The sequence below is a fragment of the Elephantulus edwardii genome, unplaced genomic scaffold, assembly GCF_000299155.1.
Source record: "Elephantulus edwardii isolate Elephantulus edwardi_28Jun2011 unplaced genomic scaffold, EleEdw1.0 scaffold00026, whole genome shotgun sequence".
NCBI classification, from domain to species: domain Eukaryota; kingdom Metazoa; phylum Chordata; class Mammalia; order Macroscelidea; family Macroscelididae; genus Elephantulus; species Elephantulus edwardii.
The window spans coordinates 22,239,283-22,251,211 of NW_006399776.1; positions in this window are offsets into that span (position 1 = coordinate 22,239,283).

The window sequence follows — 11,929 nt, forward strand, 5'->3', positions numbered from 1 at the left end:
ACAATATGAGGGAAAGAGCATGGAAATGTAAGAAGATGGGCTGACAGGACTTCAAGCACATGAAGGAACAGGTTTAGCTGGTGGTGGGCAACTGGTCTCACTCTCATGCCGCCAGCCCTAACAGGAAGAAACCTGGCTAACATTTAAAAGGACTTCTTTCCAATAAAGACTGCAAGATACTATATTTATCTCGGTGTCCACACTTCTCCCGGCTCACCCAAGTTATTTTAGTGATTTATATGGATGGTGCAACTTCCTTATCCAGAATCTTTATTAACAATATCCTGCATCTGTACAACACCAAAGCAAACATTATCTCCTTTGATCTTCACAATAAACCTAAGCAGCAGAAAGGGTATTATCTCTCCCTTTCACAAATGAGCAAGCAAGGTGAAATGGCGTGCTATGGATCACAGTGAACTAGGACACAGATCAATACTTCGACTCAGATGCCCTGGTTCTTCCCACCCCAAGCACCAGGGGCACAGCCACACCCAGGGGTCCCTGTGCAGCCATCCTAGAAAGGGGGCTTAACCCAACAGGTGATTCTAAGAAGCCTCAGGGCCAGTATCTTGTAATCTGTCTTTAATGCCTCCACTTTTCTCTCCTGTTACTCTTAATTGCATGTACTTGACCCCACTTCAGGATCAAATTAGAGTGGTAACAAAGAGCCAGATATTAACATTTGGAGATGTTGACTCCTTGGGTAACACTGCTCTCAAAGCCGACTACTTAAGCATAGGAAGCTTTGGTGAGCTAATGGGTAAGGGGCTGCATTGCTTAGCCAAAGGCAGTGAGTTCAAATCCACCCAGTTCCTTTGAGGGAGAAAGATGGGCAGTTTTCTCGTGTGTGGTTTATAGCCTCTGAAAACCTGCTGAAAGGTCAGCTATGAGTTGGTTATGACTCAGGGGGTATGAGTTGCACTGATTTAAGCTTATGGCACTGTTGGTGTTGCCAGGTGCCGTTGAGTCAACTCTTAACCGATATTAACACTTTGTATAAGAGATTGAAACCTTGTCCAATTCTGTGCCATCCTCAGATCTCTGCTATTAAGCCTGCTGTCCCAGTCACTGTGTCAATCTCTTTGAGGGTCTGCCTTTCCTTCCCTGACCCTTCACCTTTCCAAACATGATGTCCTTTTCCAGGGATTGGCCCCTCCTGACAGCATGCCCAAAGAATGTGAGAAGAAATCTCTTTTAAAGAACACCCTGCACCACAACAAGATAAACAACCCAAGTGAAAAATGGGCACAGGATATGGACACTTCACCAAAGACGACATTCAGATGGCCAACAAACACATGAAGAAATGTTCAAAATCCTTAGCTGTAAGAGAGATGCAAATCAAAACAATTACGAAATATCATCTCACCCCAGTAAGAGCAGAAAAAATTAACAAAACAGCAAACAACAAATACTGACAAGGTTGCAGAGAAACTGGAACCCTTATTCACTTGGTGGGAATGTAAAATGGTGCAACCACTATGGAAGGCTGTATGGCGCTCTCTCAAAAAGTTGCAAATAGAAATACCATTTGACCCAGAAATTCCACTACTGGGAATATACCCCAAAGAGACCATAACTGACATCCAAGCAGGTATATGCACACCCATGTTTATCGCAGCTTTGTTCACAATAGCAAAGAGTTGGAAACAACTTCAGTGCCCATCAACAAACGAATGGATAGAGAAGCTGTGGTATATTCACACAATGGAATACGATGCTGCATTGAAAAACAAAGAACTGAAATATTATACAAAATGAGTGACCCTGGAGGACATTATGCTGAGTAAAGTATCTCAATCACAAAAGGACAAATACTGCATAGTACCACTGTTGTAAAACAGGACTGACCTCGGGGTTGGGGGGAGACTCAGAAGGATGGGGAAAATTATGTATACTGCATTGAAACAGATGATGGAGAGAGATGTTTAAAAGGGATATATGATTAGGTGTTATTCTCATGACAAGAGTCCAGAATGAAGGCTGCATAGTGGAGTGGACTGGGGGAGGGGGATTGTATAACAATCAAAGAATTTCTTTTACTTTTCAAAGAGAAAAGCAAACTGGGGCGGGGGGGGGGACAGGGAGAAAAGTGCAATGATGAATGAATGGAAATCCAAAGTCTCTGTAATCTTTCATCAAAATTAATAATAAAAAAAGAACACCCTGGCTGCACATCTTCGAATAGAAGTTTGTTCTTTTGACAGTCCATGGTCTATTCAGTGTCCTTCATGAGCACTACAATTCAAAGGCACCAATTCTTCAGTCTAGCAAGGACATGCTCCTCAGGCTGGTCACTATTAGGCCATCAGTCTAAACAGCACCTTTTCAGGGGTCGCCATCTCCCTGCCCTCATCCACTACATTATACAGTCCCTTTCTTCACCATGACACTATATGCTAGAATTTAAAGCTCAGGAAAGGAGGTCCTCTACTCTGACCTAAACACCTCCATATTTCTAAGCACCTGGCAGTCATTGTTGTTATGTACTGTGGAGTCAGAATCGACTCATAGCTGACCCTCTCGGTTTACAGAGGCCATAAATAGCAAAGGAGATTGCCCATCTTTCTTCTGCAGAGCTGCTGGTGGGTTTGAACTGTATGTCTTTTGGATTGCTAGAAAAATTCCTTACCACTAAGCCACCAGAGTCCCTCACATAATAGGTACTTACATATTCATGAACTAAGTGGAGAAATAGCAGAAAGAATAAGCTCTCCCAGCACAACTCATAGTGACATTATGAATAAAAGGCCTAAAGCCTTTCTATCATCATTTATCAAAGTTCATAGTTTCCAGAGGCATGTTGTTTAAGAACTAGATGCCACTCCTGCTTCCAAACCTTTAAACTGAGAGCTCCATCAAACACTGTCCACCATGGGTAAGCACCATGGCATTTGACAGCCCAATGGCACAAAGTTCAGCATCACAGCAACCCCAGGTTACCTTAGCACAGCACATCAACAGAAGAGAGCTGTACCACTTAGAAGAATGTTCCTCAAAAATATAATAACCAACTTTTAAACACAAAGGCCCTCCCCAAGGTCTTGTTGACTCTAAATAAGAGGCTTAAATAAAAACCAATATACTGTATTCTTTTTTTTAATTTTGTTTTGTTATGTGCTGTTGAGTTGCCTATGACGTATAGTGACTTTCTAATTTGGAAACTAGATTAGGGTAAAATGTTGGTAACTATTGACATTGGATGTTGGGAGTCTCTTTAGTGTGAAAATTCCAGTAATAAAGAATTAAAAATACCTGGGTATTGAGAAAGGCAGAACAGGCCTGAATCGTAGGACTAACAAGGTCTCTTTCCTCCTGACAAAGAGCAAGGCTTAGCACTGGAGATCAGTCCCTCAACTGAAAATCAGCAAGACTGGACATGTAACTGAGGGAGAAAGGGATAGCTGTGGAACAATCCCCAGGGTTTCTGATGTCATGGGAGTACTAACACACTTCTTGTTAGGTGCTGTTGAGTATGACTCATAGAAACCCCATGAACAAAAGATTTGAACCCTGTTCTTTCCTATGCCATCCTCACACTTCCTGCTATACAAGAGCCCACTGTAGCACTCATTGTATCAATCCACCTGGTTGAGGGTCTTCTCCTTCAGCAACCCTCCACCCTTCCCAGCATCATGTCCTTCTCCAAGGAATAGACTCTCCTAGCAAAGAATCCAGGCAAAGCCTCATAATTTTTGCTTCCAAAGAGTACTCCATCAGCATCCTCTCCAAGACATACCTGTTCGTGCTCTTGGCTATCCATGGGATGTTCAGTGCTCTTCTCCAACACCACAGCTCAAAAGCATCAATTCTTTTTGTAATCCTTATACATTTGTACAAGTTATATTGATTCAACAGTTATATTGATAAGTACTTTCATTTACATTTTATTGGGATAAGAGTGTCAGATATTGTATTCCCATGCTTACTATTTTAGTATTTAATATTTGCTTCATTCCAAGCCTAATCAAAATGCTTTGGAATCAAGCACAAATAAGATTCAAACTCTAAGACTTCTAGTCTGAGCCTCATTTTCACCCAGAAGATGAGAATACCATCCACCTACCTCATGAAACATAAAATAGGGAAACGTAAGTAACAGGAGGGCACTTAATACCACACAAGGCATATGGTAGACAATAAATGCTCACAAACTAGACAGTAAAGGCTGTCTTATCTTTATAATCCCATGCACCTTCTAGCATGGTGCCTACGTGCCCAATTAGTCGTTTGCTAAATTTTAGACAAAGCAAAAGGTCACCAGACAGTAAGTGGCAGAACAGGTCCTTGAATCAACAATTTCACATCAAGCAAAATGCTTTCCGCAACACGGGGCTGCCTCTTCAGTGGTTAAAAATATGTTCTTTTCTATCCCATAGCCTGAAATGTTCCCTAAGTGTGGACCCACCTATAAATTTGTGTAGGCAAACACATTTATTGCTGTCGTTGTTCCCTAAGTCTTCATCAGCTGCTTTCTCATTCCCTCATGTAAGGCCCTTCTGGGGAGTCTTCTCCCTAGAATTACTGTGGTACATGTAAGAGAAGACACTCGCCACCTCATCAGTCTTCACAGCTAGTTCTTGTTCTTGTTGTCTACCGTCATGTCAGAACCAAACCACAGTTAACCCTCCAACGGGTTTTCAGAGGCAGCTTAACCACATGGGAGCTTGCCCATCTTTCTCCTACAAAAGAGCCGATGCATTCAAACTGTGTTATGTTTGGGTTGGCAGTGCTTCCAACTAAGACACCAGAGCTCCCATATACAGCCTGGTGACATGAAATATGATTATGCTCTTCAAGCATCAATCACCATTAGCCATTCCCCAAGGGATTCCATTACCCTCAGGTGCTGCATCTTCCTTTCCTTAGAGAACCTATCGCCACACTGCACTCACAGGTTAATTTGGACTTCCACAGCTCAAGGCTATATAATCCACTGAGCTGGGAGGGCAGCAGGGTGGTGCCGGGTTTGTATGCAGCTCCTCGGCCTCTAGCAACCAGGCAGTACTGGCTTACTGAACCTCCAGGAGCAGAGAGGCAGCCTGCAACCTGCCCAAGTATTTTCTAACCATCAAAACAAAAATGTTTTGAAGCCCAAGATGAAAGGATGTGATCAAAGAGGCCAAAGGTATAGGTTGCTAAGAGCAGAAAAGGCTGTTTCCATGCAGCAAGGGACAGGAAATGTGTGGGCAGGAGGTGCTCAAGGCTGAGCTTCCTGCCACAGCATTGACTCTACACAATGGTTGTGGTAAGCGGGGCTTCCGGCTCCACAAAAGAGCTCAGAAAATAAAAATAAACCCACTCCATATATAGCATGGCTGCCAAAAGAATAAACAAATCTATCTTGGAAGAAGTGCTGCTCTAGTGTTCCTCAGAAGCAAAGCTGATGGTGAGACTCTGAGGCACCTAACTCCTCAGAGGCGACAGGAGATGCTCAGCTGTAGCTCCCTCTCCACACAGCAGACCTCAAAATCAGTGCTGTCAGCATGCTTTATTAAGCACCTGTGGGTAAGGCCCACAGAGGCATCATCATAGCATAGACAGCAATATTAAGAAAGGCTCAAAGAAAAGAATATGCATGTTATGAAAAGACTATCTGTCCTGGTTCAATGCCTTTCATATACTACGTGTCTTCAGCAGCTGCTTCTTCAATTGAACATCTAACAGTCAGAAACTCAAGGGCTGGGGAGGTCAATGCATTTCTTTAAGCTTGAATGAGGGAACAGATCCACAGCTAATGCTTTTGTACAAACCAAGTTGAGAACCACAGAGCAAGTCAACAGAAGACTAAATACCTATAATGAGTCCTTAATTAAATTTAAACCCAAGAGACTCCATAAGCAGTCTAGGCTTTTTGCCCTGCTGCAAATACTGAAAAGACAAACTAAAGATGAATGTTTGCTGCTAAGTTAACTAGCTTGGGAAAACAACTACCTCTGAGCTGGCAGCTAGTCCAATAAATGGGAATTTAGTTATCTAGCTCGTGGATCTCCAGATCACAGTGAGAAATTAAAAAGTCTGTATGTTAAAGACTCTAAAACATGTAATGTCTTCCTTGACAAAGTGGTATCATCTCAGTTTTCAACTCACTGGTCTTGAAATTTCAGACTTTTCTTCTTCAAAATACTCACTTAGCCAAACTAAAAATAATCCACAAGCTCCTTGATGAAGCTGTATGACAGATGCGTTAAAAAATCTGTCAATAAGTAAGCGAGTATCCCTAGGAGTGACAAAACATGGCCCACAGACCAGCAGCTTGTTTTTATTGGAACGTAACCATGCCCATTCATTTAAGAATGTTCGCCAACTCCTGATCTACACCGGTGGTTCTCAAACTTTGGTAAACAACAGAATCACTCCACGAGCTAAGGAAAAAAACCCAGAGGCCTTATCCTATTACCTAATTCCCTGTGATGACCACAACTTGAGAACTGAGCGCTGCTCAGCCTTCACAGACCTGTCAATCACCTGTGGTGCTTGTTTAAAATGAAGATTCTGACTCAGTAGCTCTAAGGTGCTCAAATACAGAGTCCCTCCCCAGGATACAAACATCTTGACTTGCAGACATTCAACCTAGTCTTCATGACAATCATCACTCACTGCATCCCACTGCTTTTAAAAAGACTTTAAGTCTTTTCTTGAACTAAAACAAAACCCACTAAATTTAGAACTGTATGCAACAAATTTTAAAGACATACTGACGAAATGATCACGTTAGTAGCCCAGAAACAGGAATGCCTATTAGCTCCTAGAAATGTTAATCCTGTTGTTGTTGGGTGCCGAGTACAACGCGTAGGGCCTCTATGAACCACCAATGTGAACCCTGTCCTGTGCCATCCTCACCGGCTACGACACACCTGAGCCCAATGCCAGTCACTGTATCTGTGCACCTTGTTGAGGACTCTCCTCCTTTCGCTGGGCATCCACCTGTCCAATGACTCCTCTAACAGCATGCTAGTTAACAGCATTTGTCATGAGCAGCAAGGCTCTGGAGCAGTGCTTCTCCAGACTGGCTGCACACTGGACTCACCTATATTACAAGGTTGCTGTTGTTGTTATGTGCCACCGAGTCGTTTGTGACTCATAGCAATCCTATGCACAACAGCCCTAAACCCTGCTCTATCCTGCGCCAACCGCACTGCCTCTGACACACCCATCCCGATTACCCCAGTCACCAAATCAATCCATCTCATAGAGGGTCTTCCCCTCCTGCGCTGTCCCTCCACCCTCCCAAGCATGATGGCCCTCTCCAAGGACCCGTCCCTCCTGGCAACATGTCCAAAGTATGTCAAACAAAGTCCCAGAATCCTTGCCTCCAAGGAGTAGCTTGGTTTAATCCTCTCCAAGATGAATCTTTGTTTTCCTGGCAGTCCATGGTACATTCAGTACTCTTCTCCAGCACCACAGCTCAAAAGCATCCACTCTCCTTCTGTCCTCCCTAGTCATTGTCCAACTCTCTGATGCATAACAAGCGATTGCAAAGACCATGGCCTGTATCAGGCGCACCTTAGTCTCCAGAGACACCGTTGCTCCTGAGAACTTTAGAGAGGTCCTTAACAGCAGACTTTCCCATCGCGATACGCTTTTTGATTTCCTGACTGCTGGTGCCAAGAGTGTTGACTGTGGAGCCGAGCAAACTGAAGCTGTGAACAATCTCAATCTCTTCACCATCCATCCTGACGCTGCCAATTGGTCCAGTGGTGAGAATCTTTGTCTTCTTGACATTGAGCCTCAGTCCATACTGAAGGCTGCACCTTGACCCTTCGCAGCAAGTGCATGAGGTCCTCCTCAGTTTCAGCAAGCAGGGTTGTGTCATCTGCATAACGCAGATTGTTAATAGATCTTCCACCAATCCTGATGCCACAATTCTCATAGAGCCCAGCTTCTCGGATAATCTGCTCTGCATACATGTTGAAAAGGTATGGAGACGGGATGCATCCCTGGCGTACACCCTTCCCAATTTTGAACCATGCAGTTTTACCCTGCTCTGTTCTGACTACTGCCTTAGTTTTAAGGGGCCTGGGCATGGGAATTTTTTTTTTAAAGCATAGGTGAAAAGTCCAGCATCTCAATAATAAGCTTATTTAAGTAATTAAATTCCAATTGTAGCTTATTTTCTGTATCTGGCAACTCAAGAGGGAAACATGACTTCTAGTATGAGACATAAATGTGCCTCGCCTTCAGCCAGCAGTCCTACAGTCATCCACCCAAACTTTTTACAAACTCTTTGACCACAAGCAGGCTCAAAACCTGAGCTTCAATTTCCTTACCAATCTAGTGATGATTGGGACTTGAGATCACTGTAAGAATAAAAGGAGATCCTATTTGAGAAGGTGCTTTGGAGAATAATGTATCTTATAAATCAATGTATTTACAGCTGCCACTTTTGCACTGAGCTTACACTGCCTTACAGATACATTATTTCAATTTCACAAGAGCCTATTGAAACAGATGTGAATGTGCAAGAATACACTGTTCAATTTCTAACAAAGTGCTTAATGATGCAGTTCCAAGAATACATTGTCGTAACAGCAGAACCACCTGTAACAATGGAAGGATTAGTAAAGGATTACCTGCTCCAGGGGGGAAAAAAAACCCTGCACTTTCTCAGGAATGTCAGCAATGTCTCTTGTCATTAACTTCCAATATACTTAATGAAAACATACAAATAAGTTCACAGTTGCAAGTTACCGACTCCTAAAGAGCTGAAGAAAAAAAAAATTCTGATTAAAAAAAAAAAAAAAAGAATAAAAAGAAAAAACTGAGCCAGAGGCAATGAGAGGAGTAAAATGGGTTTGTTTGGGTTTTTTTTAATTTGGTACACTTAATAGAAGGCAGAGGTCATGTTAACAGTTGCGCTTGACAAAGCTGTTCTGACAAACAAGAGAGAAAACTTCTTCTGGGCTCTCCACGGCACATGAAATCAGAGTCTGAAGCACAAATATGAAGAGAATCCATGTGTCCAACAAACTGCCATCTCTGCTTTTATCCAAGGTAAATAAAAAAGTGAACCTAAAAGAAACAAGAAGAAAGGTAAGAAAAGAAAATTCCAGTTTTAAAAAGTCTCATTGTTGTTGTTGCTGTTAGGTGCTGTTGGTCAAATAAGTACGACCAAAAGCAACCCCATGGACAACAGATCTGAACCCTGTCCTCTTCGGTGCAATCAATCCTCACCCTTCCTGACACATTAAGAGCCCACTGCGGCAGTCACGACAAGACTCTAAAAAATCCTGAGAGCCCCAATTCCTTCCATCAAAATACTAAATCCCAAAGACATTTATGGGGTTGCCAACCTCTGGGAGGTACTTAAAGGAACTCCAGTGGCATTATCCACTGCTAACTCAAAAGGCTGCCTGTCTCTGGCAATGCAGATCCACCAGCAACCCCATGGGAGAGGACAGACAGATCTCTCTAAGATTTACAGCCTCTGAAACTGATGAAGGACCACTATGATTCCGATTTGGCTTGAAGGCAGCAAGTTTGGTTCTGTACTTCGACACTGCATTAAACATGCTCAAACCACCAGAAGTAAAGCAAATATTTCTCACAGAACATTTACAGCAGTAGGATCCATAATGTCCAAATCTGAATTCCAAGAACATCATCAAAGCGAAACTAGAACAATTAACTTTGCACAAGCCACTCAAATTCTGCTGGCCTACAAATTCCTAGAGGTAAGGGGACTTCTTAGATTTAACAAAGGGCTATTATTTTAACAAAATAAACCAAAGCCAAACCTACTATCATTAAGTAAATTCTGAGTTTGAGTGACCTTATAGACAAAGAATTGGCCTGTTAGGGTTCTGGCACTACCGTAGCTTTCTCCCATGGAGCAGCTGGTAAATTCAAACCTCTGGCTCTTTTGGTTAGCAGACATGTGCAATAGAAACAATTTCATTTTCATTTAAAGATAAGATTATTTTGTCTAGAAGAAAGTATACAGCTAATACAGAGAACCAGAAGGGACTGGGGTCTCAGGGTCAAGTACAGTCCCTCTTCCTACTCCATCCTCCATACAGATTTCCTCTGAAGTCCTTCAGTGAGCTCCCCACCTGCTGGTGACATCAACATGGTGACATCAGTGAAGAACACTGACCCCGTGGCCCTGAGAACTCCAATGTCTCTTGGCCCAAGCAGCCAATTCTCCATGGTGCACCATAAAAATACTGTCATTTTCTAAGTGAGCTATGACTAGAAGGTTAGGAAAAACTGCCTTCCAGAAGAACTTCAGGTTTTCGGCTTTGACATTTTTGTTGAAACCATTTGTTTTCAATAATGAAGAGTGTTCAATGAAAACAGAAAAAAAAATCCCTTTTGAGGTAATAAAAATTTTGATAAAATTAGTGAGACACATGTCCTGAAGTATCTGGGCTTGGTGGATCAGGCCCGTATCATCAGATTACACGGGTACCACCATCAGGCATAAGCAAGTGCTGAATTAAAGTGTGACAGGACCTTCCCACTAAAACCAGGGGGCAAAAATGTAGTTGGGTCGTAAATGTCCCACAAACCAAGTTGAAATTACCTGAATAGTGTAGCATCAGGGTTTAAAGGAAAGATTTTAGACTTCTGGCATTTTATTTCACTGACAATAGTATACAGAAACAATACATAAATAAAAGCATTCCTACGTTAGTGGAACTAAGGAAAAATTTGTAAAAGGATGATCAAAAAGAGAGGAATGTTCAGTGTCAGTGTTTACATCAACAAATAAGAAGAGATCTATTAAAGCTCATTCATTCCTTCCATCCCACAACAGACTATGAAATAAATATCAGCTCTAATGGCCATGGTGACAAAGGACCATGTGTACATAAAGTCACTGTAGTAAACACTATTCTTGGCACATTCAGAACTGTGAAAACTGAAAAAGACTAGTTTAGTACAAAAATCAAGTTTCAAACTTCCATATTAAAACACTTAAATCCGGGGAGCTCTGGTGGCCTAGTGGCAAGGAGCTACAACTACAATCCCAGAGGCTCACGGTTCAAATCCACCAGATGCTCTGCCGGGAAAGAGAGACAACCTCCTCCTGTACCAGTCAGATCTGATTTGACGGTACACACACACACGCACACACGCACACACACACACGCACACACACACACACACACCCCCCACCCACATTTAAATCCAAGACAGTAAGACTAGTCTATCTAAAAAGTAAAAATTAATCCTAAGTATCTTTTATCAGTAGTTTCTAGAAAACCTTATTTATAAAGACCCATTCCCTTCTCCACCTACAGATGTTTCCCTATAGAGGCTACTTGGGAGGATAGGAAATCCCTTCCCATTTGATTTAGAGGCTCAGAAACCCAATGAAGAGAGGGTCAGTTCTAGACTGATGGCAATGAATGAGTTAAGTAATCTCCTTCTTTCAAGGCAAGAATATATTTACTAGCAAGTGTTCTAAAAGCAGATGTTATAAGACTCTGAAAGAGCTTGCAGGATAGCAAAGGAAATTGAGACTATTAAACAGCTCAGAGGAATGGTTTCAACTGTTCACCAAGATATAAAGGTTCTAAAAACTAATAAAACGTTTTCCTTTAATCCAGGGACATGGAAGACACCACATGAGAAAAGTTAACGTGCGACCTTGAGTCTATTTCACCCAATGCGACTGCAGTCTAATGGATTATCATCTTACTCTTTTTATTACAGTTTGAGGACAAGTTTACAATTACTTTTTCGTTCATTCAACTATTCATACACATTTTGTTCTGTAGCATTAATTTCAGTACCTACAATGAAAGCATACTTTCCCACCTTCCTGTAATTCTGATTTCCAGTCATTTTTTTTACCAGTTTAAAGGGATATATTTTCCTGAAAAAGAAAAATGCTGTAACTGGACCCTTTATATGGGTTTCCTCCCTTTTCCCCCCCCCCCTTCTTTTTAAAAGTTATTATTAATTTCAATGAAAATTT